We start from the raw sequence: 14,459 nt of genomic DNA on the forward strand, positions 1-14,459 counted from the left end.
TTGGGATGAAAGTGCCAAGCCACGGAGTGGTGTACGAGATGTAGGGCCTGATCCTGATCCTGCTTACCCCACACCTCACCGAGTTCACTTTCCATGGGGTCTGAGGTTGCTGAGAACCCCCTGGGACCCAAACAGTCCCTGTCCCAGGGGAGGACAGAAACCAGCCTCTGGCACCACCATTAAATGGTGCCCCCAGATCAAGGGTTGTCCCATGCAGCAGCACAGTCACAGAGCTCACACACAAAGTTGTTTTTTTTTTCTCTATTTTTTCTTTTTTTTTTTTTTCTGTGAAATAACATCCAGGCAAAGATTGCTCAAGTGCCTGTAGTTTTCCAGAGCCAAACTGAAGCCCTCTTCAAAGGACCTGGCTTTTCAGCTGAGCACCTGCTCTTGATGAAGCCAGCTGCTTGGAGGTATTTCAGTGCAAGGCCCAGATTATGGCTTGTTTTGTCTTTTAACTGGCCCCTGGTGATCTCTGTCGCTGCTTGATAACTTCCCAGCCAAGAACTGAGCAGTTTTCAGGGCACTTTACTTTACAGAGCTATCAAGGTCCCTGCTTGAGGTGTCACGTGGCTGCTGAGACCATGAAAAGCTCCCTCTGGTTTGAGTGTCACCAAGCTGTGATGACCCTCAGAGACGATGGCAGAGGATTCATTACATCAGTTTCTCAGTAACATCTTTCCCTCCTCATCCCACTTTATGAAGCCTTTTATGTTTTCCAGGATGGAGGAGAAATGGGTGCAACCCCCCCACAGGTAGGTCCCGTCCTTCAGGGTGCTCCTGGCTCCAGCAGATTTGGGACTTGCTGTATTCAAGGATGATGTCCTGTATCCCCTCATCTCACTGCTCTTTCCCTTTGGCTTCAGGCACCGATTCCTTCAAGATCATATTTCTATTTCTTAATGGTTTTGGGATTTTATTAGCATGTCAAAGACTTAGACGTGACCAGGTGAAACCTAACCTCACCCAGGCTCCTTCTCCTCTCTGCCATACAGCTTGCACATCAGTGGGGTTCTCTTTACCCACAGACATCTCTACAACAAGTGTTCACAAACCTCAGTCCAAGCAGCTTTGACTCATCAGACATCCGTGGATGAGATTTGGTTTTGCCCAAATCCCTGCTTCCCACAACAGAAATGTGGGAAGTGCAATCACTGAAAAATCTGCCTGGCTTGGCTTTTCAGAATCTCCTTATTTTGTCACCTTTTCTCTGCCCTAGACCTTAACTTGATCAGCCAGAAAAAAGCAGCAGTGGATGGAGAGGAGAAGGCATGCCTGGTGGCCACATCATTCATCAGCCAATCCATCCTGTTCCACTGAAGAGCTACATGAAAGGTGGAGGAAGAATCAATATCAGGCTGAGCATGCCCCAGCTAAACCCACTTTTTACATCTCTGGTGTTTGTACACAGTGGCACAATGGGGAATTAAAGCTGTATCTCCCATGTTAAGTGTCCTAGAAGGTTTGTTCAGTCAACCTGGGGGGGACTCCCTGTTGGAAACCTCATTTTCAGCTCAGGTCTCCATCTCTGAGCACCTTGTACCACCAGAGATGCCCGCAGCTGTGCCACCTGGCCTCCAGGAGCAAGTCCCAAAGGCAGAGCTCTCCCATGTCCCACCTGCCAGGGGCTATGGATGTCTCAGGTGCTGCAGGACATCTCAAATGGCACTTGGTGCCTGCGTGTGGGCAGCTGAGTCAAGCAGCTCCTGTCTACGGCACAGACGCCTACATCCAAGGTAGGTGTTTGGCCTCCTGATAACGACAACAGAAACCGAATCAGCACAGTCAGCGAAGTGAGTCATCGGACCAAATGTAGGCTTCTTATTTAGGGCGAGGTGAATCACTAGCTGGGATCATTTACTGGGTCTTTATAGGCAATAGTAGGAGCCTAAAGACCTAATCAGATAGACCTAAAGATCTCATCAGACCCACGGGGACCTAAAGGCAGGTGAGATGAGATGGAGTCAGCTTTTCTTGGCTTCCAGCACTTTCCTGTCTCCCCAGTGAGCAGAGGACACCTTTGTGCAGCCCACAACAACCCATCGCAGAGTAGACAAAACAATTCATCACAGCAATCCAATTCACCTACTAATTGATATGTTTTAGCCACTTCATGCTTTAACATAGACTTCTCACTAATGCCAAGGGTTACCCCAGATTCTTTGGTCAATGCTGGGCTATTCAAGATTTTCGTCCTTGGCTTCCTACATTCATGTGCTCTGATTTACAGAATGAAATTGCTGCCTCACATCCCTCAGATCTCCCCGTCTCTCCCGTAGAAGGGAGGCAGGGGTTGGTAGCTAGCTATTAATATGGGACATGCTCTTGGAGGGTATGAGACAGCCACAAACTTTGAAGTTTTACATCAAAGTTAAAAGCGTATTATTTTTACCAAGGCCCAGAGACCCTTGATGGGAACAGCGGTGGAGAAAGGGAATTAAAAATAGAAAGAGGGAGAAACAGGTGAAGAAAACTCCTGCCTGTTACCCAGAGCTCAGAGAGAGGAAGGACAAGGTGTATTTTGGTCTTGATATCATGGGAAGGAAGTTATGTAAAAGCCTGTTGCACGCCATGTGGCCCAGTCAGCAATCCTCTGCTGGCAATAACAGAACTCCTTGTTCACAGACCAGCCCGTCAGTCCCCAGACTGTGAGGTCCCCAGCTTCAGAAGTGAGGGCGAGGAGATGTAAATTTCAGCAAAAGACAGTGCAAGGATATAAAGGTGAGGCGGCAGCAGTGGTCTTCAAAGAGTCACCCGTCTTGCTCCAGGGACTGCAGGGAACAGCTAAGCAACCCCTCAGGTTGGTTACTAAACTTTTAGACAGGGAAGCAATTTTCACACCCCAAACCAATCAATTTCTTGATAAATATACCAGCTAGAATGTTCAAGAAATTCTGTGTTGTCCCTGTCACCTCTCTGTCTCATCCTGGCTTCACTCAGGTTAAATGACCACTAGAATGCATTTGGACTTGTGTAGTTAGGAGGACAGACATTTGTAGCATGGCATAAGATATGCTGTATATGTCAGGCAAACTCACTGTAGCATAAAGTTTAGGTGATCCTGCACCAGGCCTGAAACCTCCGTAATGCTAAAAAAAAAAAAAAAAAAAAAAAAAAAAAAAAAAAAAAGTACTTAAAAAAAAAAGAAAGAAAAACAAAGAGGGAGTTTCTGCCATCTAGAGGTCATTTTTTTCAATTACAACCAAGACTGGAAAAGGTAAACTCTAATTTGCCTTTTATATGTGCATAGAAATATAATTGTATCCATATCTGTATATACACTTTTTTTTTTTTTAAATAAACATTTACTGGCAAAAGAGAAAGTAATTCCCTTTTCTCTTTGAATTTTCTGCAACAAATTCCGTTTAATTCCTATTTTATTCTTCCTGCAAAATCTCACTGCTGTTTGCATTAGAAAATTGCTGGATAACACAGATGAGAAACCATAGTTTATTTTTATTTGGTGACAGAGAGGAAACTCTTTAGAAAAAGCTATAAAAGAAGGGCAGGAAAGTTTTTGATTTCTTTTTTTTTTTTCTTTTCTCAATTTCTTTTTAAATAGCAAAGCAACGGCTTGATATTTCAAGTGTGGGACTCTTTTTTGCCTTGCACTTATGATGCAGTTTTTAAAAACTTAATAACGCAATAACTGAATAATATTTTTATTTCTTTATATTGACCTGGGCTACACAGTTGGTCAAATTATATGATAACAAGAGTTTCTTGTGGCCTTTAAATCCCTCAAAGTTAGAACAAAACTCTTTTGAAGGTCATAATATGGCTGTGGTTTCTGAAAGTCTTTGAAAAAAAAAACACATTTTAAGGAAAGTGTGTCACATTTTGAAATCCCCTATGAAACTTCATTGAATGTTCATACCCACCACGTTCAAGAGTGCAAACAGGATCCTTGAATGTGCTCTTACAGAGGAAAAAACAACATATTCAGTCAATGACATGGAGACAGCTTCCCTATTTTCATCTCGTGTTGCTGAAAGTTTATCACCTTACCTAGTTGATAAAGGTCTAATAGTTTGGGAAGGACATGAAAAACACATCTTATTTGCATTACATTTAATTTCTACATCAAAATGGCCACTGTAAGATGTGTTCCACATGTGGTCCACAGGCCAGAAAGCAGATCTTTAGCATCAGAATTTTCAAGTGCTCAGTGTCGATAATACCTGCACAAAAATTTGCCTGTTTAAAAATTAAAATAAAACTTGTTTTAAAAGTCTCTACACCTCACCTTTCTAGGCCTAACACATGCAAGGGAATTCAGTATCAGACTATCCAAGAAACCACAACAGGGTTGCTTTATGTTTCTGTGGCTGGTCACAGAGGATGCCTTGCCTCATCTGCCAGGAAAAAAAAATCAAGAATTCAGCCCTACCTCATGGAAAATGCATCCTGATCCAGCCAGGGGTAGTCTGATTGGGATCCAAGGTCATCAAGATCCCCATTCCTTATGGCATGATGCCAGAAAACAAATCAAAGCAAGAACAAAATGAAACAAAAGACAACAAAAGACAGTATCAGGCAGGCTCTCTGTTCTCTCTGAGCTCAGCTGACCCATCTTGTTGCTGTCCTTGCCTGAACCTCTGAGCAGAACTTCCCAAAGCAGAAGATTTCCAACCTCCAAACCATCCCACGTAAAATGTTGGGCAGAAAAACATGCAATAAACTGAATTTAGGTATGCAATTTCAACTTGTAGAGCGACACGTAAATTCAACTTGTCAAAGCTCTCTGCTGGTAGAGAAAGTGAGGACATTCATTGCTCTAAGTCTGAACCTTTGGATTTTGCACTGCAGGAGGGATATTTTTATCTATTGCTCTGTTTTCTCTGTATTTAACAGCACTCTATGAAACATATTTACTCTCTGAGTCCCAGAAAGGCACCGGTAAAGTTTATTTTTGTAAACCAGACTTGAAGAAGACACACTTGCCAACACTAGTATACATAGCAGAAACAAGAGCACAGGGACATCAGGGTCTTGTTGCAGGAAATAACAGCCAGGTGCTGACTGCATGTGTCAGGGGGTAGCACATAGCCTGTCTGCTTCATGAGATTTAGGTGATATTTATTTTCCCCAAAATGTCAGAGCCAGAAGAAAACAGTGCTTTCCAGTTTTACCACGCTGAAAGTCAGGTGAAATGAAGGTCTTTTGGGTTTAACAATTTAAACCTGCAGATACTCATCCAAACATCTTCACGCTGGATGATTTTGTAATCCTTTTAGCTTCACACTGGTGTTACATTATGTACCATCACCGGCACTAGCAGAGCTGGTCTGGATTCACCGCAGTATAAGTGAAGCAGGTTGAGATGTCCTACAAGGTTTCATATTTATCATGTCTACCTCTCCCTCTACATCCAGGTGCAGATAGATCATTCTGGCTTGTGGAGTCCCAAAACAGCAGAGAGGTTCATTTAGTTCATCATCTGCATCCTGTGCCCTTTGATACAGTCGTTAAGCAAGAGGCAGTTGGGATGGGGGCAACCATTTGGGTTGGCAAAACAGGCTCCAAATGGCTATTTGTTTGCTTCCTGACTCACATCATCATTATTTCATAAACTCATAGAATATCCTGAGTTGTCAGGGACCCACAAGGATCATCAGTTCCAACTGCTGGGACCCCAGAGGGCATCCCAAAACTCAGACCATGTGTCTGACAGCGTTGTCCAAATACTTCTTGAACTCCAGCAGGCTCAGTGCTGTGACCACTGCCCTAAGGAGCCTGTCCCAGTGCCCAACCACCTCTGGGTGCAGAACCTTTCCCTCACCCCCAGCCTGACCCTGCCCTGTCCCAGCTCCATGCCATCCCCTCGGGTCCTGTCGCTGTCCCCAGAGAGCAGAGCTCAGCGCCTGCCCCTCCGCTCCCCTCATGAGGGAGCTGCAGGCCGCCATGAGGCCTCCCCTCGGCCTGCTCTGCTCTGGGCTGAACAAACCAAGGCATCTCAGCTGCTCCTCACACGCCTTCCCCTCTAGACCCTTCACCACCTTCGTAGCCCTTCTTTGGAGGCTCTCTAATAAATCTTGTGCCCTATTGTGGTGGCTGCAGTGCTGGGACTGGTGCCCCTCAGGCTATTTCTGGCCCTCCTGGCTCATGGTCAGCTTGCTATCAACCAAAACTCCCAGATCCTTTTCTATGGGGCTGCTCTCCAGCATCTCATTCCCCAGACTGTAGGTATAGGCAGGGTTGTCCCTTCCTAGGTGCAGAATACAACACTTCCTCTTGTTAAACTTGATATTTTTGGTGAATGCCCAGCCTTCCAACCTGTCCAGATGTCTCTGCAAGGCCCCACCACCCTCAATGGAGTCAATAGCTCCACCCAATTTGGTCGTCCACAAGTGACAGAATACACCTAAATGGTATTCATTCAATATTTAGTGACAGAATACACCTAAAATTGGTACAGTACAAATCTGTGGTTCCTACAGCCTGCTTTTTGTTTCCCCCCCAAGTTGAGTTAGCAGATGCCTTTGCTCCTCCTTCACCACTGCAACTAGGTGGGGATTTTCCAAATTTATTTTAAAACTGCGTTAGAAATGTGTCAATCTCTTCCCTCCTTAGCCTCAAGAATAGTAATTTAGATGAGACAGAACAGCTCCCACAGAGACTCCCACCACCAAACAGCTCATACACTGATGCTCTGTATCATAACTGGGGTGGAATATCTCCAAGGAGGGGAGACTCCACGACCTCTCCTGGTGTGAAGTTCTTCCCCCTACCCCCCCTTTTTATTTTCCTTTTTCCATGTAAAACCTTAGTTTAACTATAAAGTACAACAGGAAAAATTCTCAGGTTTTCCAACAAAGCTCCCAAGGTGGGACACCCCTTTCCCACCCATTTCTAATTGGGATTTCTCCTGAAAACCCATGGTTTCCTCTGAAACCACCAGAGGCTCATTATGCAGCAAAGCAGAAAACGATTTACCTTTATTAAAGAACAGTTCAGTGGTTCTCTGAAAGATCACAGTGGGATGGTACCATTCCCTTTTTTTTATTGTATAGTTAGCCTGCAATTGTGCAGTGATTGCTTTGAAATCCTGGCAGCTGAGCAGGAGCGTAGGTGGTATTGAAAAGTTTGTGATGCAAACCCTTCCCATAACGGCAGGCAGCGGATCGGTCAAAACCCTTTTCAACAGTGACTCAGTGTGCCTCTAAACATGGTGGGAAAAACAGAGCACCAACCCATACTTTTTAAGCCCATTTGAGGATCTGAATAATGGCTTTATGTCTGGAGTAAGCCTGCCAGGCTGGTAGGAGGATGTTTGAGATAGCTGGAGAGCAGGAGTCATTGGCAGAAGTGCTGGAAAAGCAGCAGGGTTTGGAGGAGGGAGAGATGCACAACCTATAGCTCTGTGCTGGTAAATCAGTGCCGAGTGTGTACAGGCACTTGCTCACCCACACAATCCATCGATAACCCTGGTTCCGCTTTAGCCCAAACCAAAAAGCATCAACTGAAACACTTCCCAGCTTAGCACAGGCCAGGGCCATTGCCAGGAGGTAGCTTGGATCTGCTGCTCTGCTTTGGAGGCTGAGAGCTTAATGTATGGACCCAGCCAGTTGGTTTTAGGGCCAGAGAAGAGGCCTTGATGCCATTTAGGTTATTGGAGATAGGAAGCCACAACATCCATCTAAAGGGGAGATGCAGTGAAACTGCCTGGAGTTTAGGCAAGCTTAGCGAGCAAGGGCAGCTTTAAATGCTTCCTTGGTGGTACGTGACTTTTGGATGCCTTTACAATAACAGCAAAATGCAAGTGGAAGACCCAGTGTGAACCCAAGTTTAATGGACATTTTCAAAGGACCAGTGCTTTGTCAGTGTGTTGGGGATTAACCCCAGTAGGCAGCTGACCCCACACAGCCACTTGCTCACTTCCCCTCCAGACTGGATGGGGAAAAGAACCAGAAAAGAAAAAGGAAGAAACCTCATGGGTTGAGACAAAGACAGCTGAACAGGTGAAGCAAAGTGGCATGTGCAAGCAAAGCAAAATAAGGAGTTCATTCTACGCTTACCAGCAGGCAGATGCTCAGGAAAGCAGCAGGGCTTCATCATATGTAGCAGTTAATTGGGAAGACAAATGCCATAGCCCTGAATGTTCCCCCTTCCTCCTTTTTTCTCCTCAGCTTTTATTGCTGAGCATGATGCCATGTGGTATGCGATATCCCTTTGGTCAATTGGGGCCACCTGTCCTGGCTTTGTTCCCTCCCAGCTCCTTGTGCACCCCCAGCCTCATTGCTTGGGGGCAGCTTGAGAAATGGAGAACACCTAGGTGCTGTGCAAGCAGAATTCAGCAACAGTTAAAACATCAGTGTGTTATTGACACTCGTTTGGTCACAAATCCAGAACATATCACCATACAGGCTGCTATGAAGAAAACTAACCCCATCCCATGCTAGACCCAGTACAAAGGTCCTACTCAAAGTCTGGCTCCTCCTGATACTGGGTGAACAGCCAAAAAGGACAGCAAAAGATGATATGCTGAGGCCTGGTTGCATGCAGAGAATTTTGGAGTGAATTATGTTCCCTTGAAGGACACAGTGTGACAGGTTCCTCTGTGAAGCAGGTTCAAACATGGGACATCGGAAGCTGGTGCATTTGTAAATGGCAACATACCCTGAACCCTTACCCCAGGCACCTTGGATGTGATAACATGCATTTGCTGGGAGGCTGCACTCTGCACGAGTGGCTTCATTCTGATATTAGCGGTCATGCAAACAGATTGACAGACACTCAGTCATCAGATAACTCTCTTATCACAATTGGGCCCGCCTTGAATAAACACTTTGTGATTATTTATGTTCCCCTTCACATCCAACTCCATCTTTGCATTCAGCCTCCTTGGAGCTTGCTGTGAGAGTGTCTGGGCACTGACTGACATTGAAACGCCTGGAGGTTTCTCAACACCTCCCCAGTGCCCCTGAGTTGCTGCATCACTCTTGGGTCCCTTCCTGTCCTAACAAAGGCCTCTCCTCTGCATAGCATCACTTTTAACTTGAGTCTCTGGCCAATAAGTTGTAGAACAGGGCAAATTATTAGTGCAGCTTGAAATACAGGAATGTGTAGACCACCAGCCCATCACACTGTTTCAGGGATTGTTCGTAAGCTCATGCTCATAGTCAACAGTTCAACTCTTATTGTTCCCTTGGTCCTTTCAATGATCCTGTTCAAATCAAGGTTGCTCCCCAAATTTTTGTGTTAGATGACCTCTTCAGTGAAATGCTCTTTTCTTTTTTTGCAAATTCCTAAGAAACTCAGATTGAAGCAAAGTTTTTCACATCAGATGTTAGAAAATGCATTCCCATCTACGTCCAAGGCACAAGTCCATTCAAATTCTCTTCCACCATGCTCAAGAAAAGAGGATAAAACCCAAAGCCTTCCTCTCTGAATAGCTCTCCAGAGGAATTTCAGATGGCTCACAACTGATGGATTCAAGTTTCAAGAGCTCATGCTCTTCAGCTGCACCCCACAGAGCTCCTCTAGGATCTCACAGGATCCTAGAGCTGAATTTGTGCCCCTGTGTCTGCATTCTGTGCCTAAGCCATCAGATCCTCCTCTCCTCCCCATTTCCCTCATTTGGAGGCAGGTGAGGTAGGTCTGGAGTTGCTTTTGTTGTGACTAATGTCTGCAGTTAGTGTTAATACATGTCATGAATTCAAAAGCCTTGAGAAAGATGAACTTGTACTTCCCAGTGGTACCTTGAAGCCCACCCTTCCCAGAAGAGGAGTCAGGCACAATGCTCTCCTCTGCAGTCACATGCTAAATCATTTAGTGGTCTGGGCTGCGGGAGCAAAACGCATTGCATATTAAAAAGCCCTCGTAGCAATGAGTCATGATGAGACATGCAGAAAGCAACTAGTTGTGAATACAAAAAGTGATAGCGTGCGCAAGACACCTCTGAGAGAAGAACATGGGATGCAGATACTTTGAACCCAGACAGTAGGAAATTACATGATGGATATTGCAGGATATTGCATGATGGTGTGGGACTTCGTGAACTCAGCTGCTGCTGGCTGGTTTTGTAGTCCCTCCTAGGCACCAGGAGCTGTGCACAGCAGTGTCAGAACAACAAAGGCATATGACCTGCCCAGAGGTAGTCAAGCCAGGGCTGTTGAAGTTCAGGGGCAGTTCAAGCATGCCTTAGTCAAGCCACTAATCAGCAGTGTGACTGGGACTGCCAGATTTGCCAAGAACAGAGGGATTTCCCTGGCAATGGAGTGATTAAAGAGGAAATATAGCAACTGGGCAAAATCCTCCAGGCAGAATAGGTGTTTCTTCAAGGTCAGCAAGCACAGCCATCATGCAAACCATGGGCGCTGCTCAGCACAGATCTATCAGACTTGAGCATTCCCTCATTGTAGGGAAAGGCAAGGTTTTATTTCTGGGTTGGATTTAGGGATGTCTTTGGCTTAATTAGGTGTAACTAGGACTGTCAAATTCCAGCCTGTACTAATCCTCAATTCAAGCTCTCCTCCAGACCTCGATCCACCTACTTAAAGAAAGTCTTTAGTTTAACACTAAAGGTTTACTGTGGTTGTTGAACACCTCAGGTAGTCCAGTACTATTCAGTAGTGTTTGCTGTCCCACATCTTCACTTTAGTTAATAACAGTGATTAATCACTGTCACAATTGGTGTTTTAAAAGATACCCCTGGCTTTTAATTATTCTCCTGTTTACAGCTGGGTAAACTGAGTCCCTAGTTTGAAAAAAGACTTGTCCAAAAGGCCACTTAGGATGTGGTCAATGTGGGAACTGATGCTGATCCTCTCTATCCTCCACTCTGCAGCTCTAATCTACTGTATTACCAACAGAAGTCACAATTAAAGAGCAGACCAGTAATTTTACCACAACCACAGGTGCTTTTTCAGTCATTGCCTGCCAGGCACACAAAACTCTTTCTTACATAGGAGAGAAATAAGCCCTCTTATCATAACTCCACTTATGCAATGGCTATTTTGCTTGAATTGAAGTCAGGCAGCTAGATGCATACACCAAGTCAAAACACTTCATGAAGTGCATTTAAAATGGACAAATGGATGCCAGCGGTCACAGTCACAGCCATGTGTGCCATGTGCCCATGCAATTCTCTCCCATCAGAGGGACAGAGAGCTGCCTGGGATGCTAAAGGGAGCAGGAGAAGACAAGTCTGTGCTTTGCATTGCATCATAACCCTGAGAGGAAGCACAGGCAGGAGAAGAGGAAAATAGGAAACCTCAGTTCCCCTAAAAGGATCACAGTGGGGCTGCTTTGCCCTCAGAACATCTATGTTATATCTACCGAGGATGAACCTGGAGAGAGAGCTTTGGGGGCATTGCCCTGAATAAAGGTTGGATTTCTGTAGTGACTTCTACAGTGACTTCTGAAACCTTGAACTGATGCTTTTCCAACCCTCATTTTTCATTGTGGAGACACACAAATTCTCCCTACTTGCAGTCCTCCTCAGTACCTATCTGCGACCAGCTATCACCACTTAACTTGCACCATCAGCTTCAATCCTTCCAGCTCCGTGCTCAAAACTTTCATGCAAGTAGCTGACTGGGATGGGGCAAGCAGGGAAACACACATCTATATACAAAGAAAAAAAATATATTTTTGTATATGGACTTCTAAATTGCTGCCTTTGGTACTTTTGTTCTTACCTCCCTAGCAGAAAGTGCAAGCAGGCTCTGACTACCTGGTTAAGTGATAGCCCTGGCAGTGCTAGGTTAAGAGTTGGACTTGATGATCTTACAGGTCTTTTCCAGCCTAAATGATTCTATGATTCTACCTCTTCTTTGTCCCTGTGAGTGCTCTTGTCTATTTTTTTCCCTTGAATCCTTGAACAGATGGTGCCCCGGAGCTTTAAGCATTCCCATAACCTGCTTCTCTTCTTCAAGATCACCTAGTCCAACCTACTCCAACCTCTGACCTAACAGTAACAAGTCCTCCAGTAAACCATATCACTAAACTCTATAATTTTTATTCTACAGGTTTTATTCTGGCACACTGAGCAAGAGTTACATTTCTTTTGCCCAGACTGCTTGGTCCCACTCTATGCTCTCCATTAGGCTGTCTGGGCATGAGAAAGGGTTGTCTGGAAAGAGGGAAGGGGCAATAGGAAATGAGCAGCAAATAAAAAATCCACATCTCAAATGATAGCCTGAAACATAAAAGCTGAGATGGTTCAGTTTGGAAACTTTTCACTTTGATGATCTAAACCCAGAAATGAGGAATTCAATAGCATATGAAACACGGTACAAAAATGTTATAAGACTTAAAAAATTAATGGCTCACATTGAAATGTTAATGACAAAGCTATATTGCATTCTGATTTCGTGTGACTCCAACACACCCCCATCAAAACCATAATCAGAGCTGATGTGCTCTCTCAAAACACAAATACCTTGAAAAGAAATATATACGTCAACATGTTTTCATCAGACCTACATATGGCATAGCATTATTAGGCAAACATTTCCTTCTTGTCCTAATTATTGAACAGTGCATGTAGTGGTTAAGATGAATTCACTTTAATGAATCCTCTAATGTTTTAAGTAAGGAGGAAAAAGGCTCTGCTGCTCATAACTTTACAGCTACATGGCTGGTCTTTACTCACAGACCTCATGTTTCTGAAGCAAAGAGCGAAGTGAAACACTTTCATTACCTCAATTTACAAGTGGGGAAACTGAGGCACGTGGCACATAGTGAATTCCCCCAAGGCCATCCAGCAAACGAGCAGCAGAACAGAGCAAAATCCCCAGCAGCAGTGTCCTGCTGTAACCACTAAGTAGCATTGCCTTCCTTTAACACAGACCATTATCAGTTTGCAAACACTACTGATGGAGAAGACCTACTGGGTCTTTCTGCAGTTCCCTGTAAGCGCAGGCTTTTTCCATGCCTCGTGCTGCAGACGAGAGTGCTTTATACAATCCCTACATTAAAATAATTCAAGCGGGAGGACATCTCTCATTTCCTTTGGGGGAAACAATTCTGTAGCTGAATAGATTGCAGCATTAGGAAATATTTCCTGATGTCCAGCCCCTGCCATAGCTTCTAGAATCTGTTGATATATTATTAATAGAAAGGAAAATAAATATAGGTATTAATGCCAGCAGACACTGTCTACTACTAATAGCTGCTAAAGTAATATATTCCCCTTGTTTTTAGCTTTTATTAGTCTTTTTGCAAAGGGTTACAAGACCCTTATGCATCCATTAGCCAGTCAGCCATGTGAAATTAATGTGGAGCAATTTTCATAAGCATTACTCAGAACTAATAATAATTAAGCATTATTTTCTGCTCAGATAACACAGAAAATAAAGTCTGACTTTTATGCCAAGATGGGTTTGCATTAGCTTAAGGTAGATGAATTAATTCTCATTTACAAGGCTTCTCCACCAGCTAGCCAGAAAATATCAAGGTAATTAAAACCAATTTGTGAGGTTCTGTCCCATTGCACATTCACTGAGTTTTATCGTTGCTGCAATTACAGGTACTTTTATGCCATTGCAAAGGTGGGACATGAAGGAGACCTTACCGCTTGCCTCCTTCCCCATCACATTCAAGAAAAGCAACCTCACTGTAAAAAGCAGAAAGTGTTTTTGTGATGCACTTGGTTGCTGGAGAGTGTAGGATGGCATTGCTTCAAGGACCAGCTCAGTCCTGGCTCAGACTGGGAACTGCACAGCCCAGAAATGCAAAAACCAGGTCTCCAGCAGAGGGAAAAGAAAGAAAAAAAATAATAATTAAAAAATGCTTTTGATTTACCATTTACTTGTAAGGGATTCATCTTGGCTAATTACCAAACCAAGGAGTTTCTGTAGACAGCATTTCATAGATAGCTCAGAACCAGTTCCCTCCAGCCAGCCAGATCTTTCTCTAGTATCTTTAACAACCAAAACCCACCATTTGCAACCCAGGTAAATAATGACCTTATATGAAGCTAAAGTTTCCAACACCGCCCAACAGCTTTCTTGCCCTTTTTCTAGTGTATGGCAGAATTTGACATGTAGTCATATCCCAGCAGCTTGACATACCACCTGAGCAGGTGCTGTGGTTCTTGAAGATAGTCTTAGTTTGGTCCAGCTGCAAGATAGAAGATATATTAGCCCAACTAATAGCTAGCTCTAAGATATATTAACCCAGACCTAGCCCACCCACAGCTAAGCTAATCTGGAGCCAAGTGAGCTAAGACCTTTTTTAAGGTTTCCAAGGGGAGCAGCTCCTTCACCCTTGACCTTGTATCTGAGCTCAGCAAACGGCTGAGCCTGATGTGACCCACCAGTCTGAAAAAATACAGGTTTTTCAGAGGATTGAGAACTCTGTTTTCTGGGTCCTGACTCTCTCATTTCAGGTCTCCAGCCTCTCCATCACTCCCCTGTCTCACTGTGGCGTCTCATTTTGGCGTCTGTGTCCACATCAGTGAGATGGAGCAGGCTGACCTGAGACATGACTTTATGGGTCAGCAGCAAAAGAAG

General features: G+C 44.4%; 1 long non-coding RNA gene across 1 annotated transcript; it reads left to right on the plus strand.

Annotated features, from left to right (window-relative positions):
• Positions 1-458: 458 nt before the first annotated feature.
• Positions 459-1,444, plus strand: LOC110354474 (uncharacterized). The gene is made up of 2 exons (XR_002406508.4): positions 459-755; positions 1,220-1,444. It is a non-coding gene; the product is annotated as an uncharacterized lncRNA (long non-coding RNA).
• The last annotated feature ends 13,015 nt before the right edge of the window (positions 1,445-14,459 follow it).

Source organism: Anas platyrhynchos, chromosome 3 (genome assembly GCF_047663525.1).
Source record: "Anas platyrhynchos isolate ZD024472 breed Pekin duck chromosome 3, IASCAAS_PekinDuck_T2T, whole genome shotgun sequence".
Classification (NCBI taxonomy): Eukaryota; Metazoa; Chordata; class Aves; order Anseriformes; family Anatidae; genus Anas; species Anas platyrhynchos.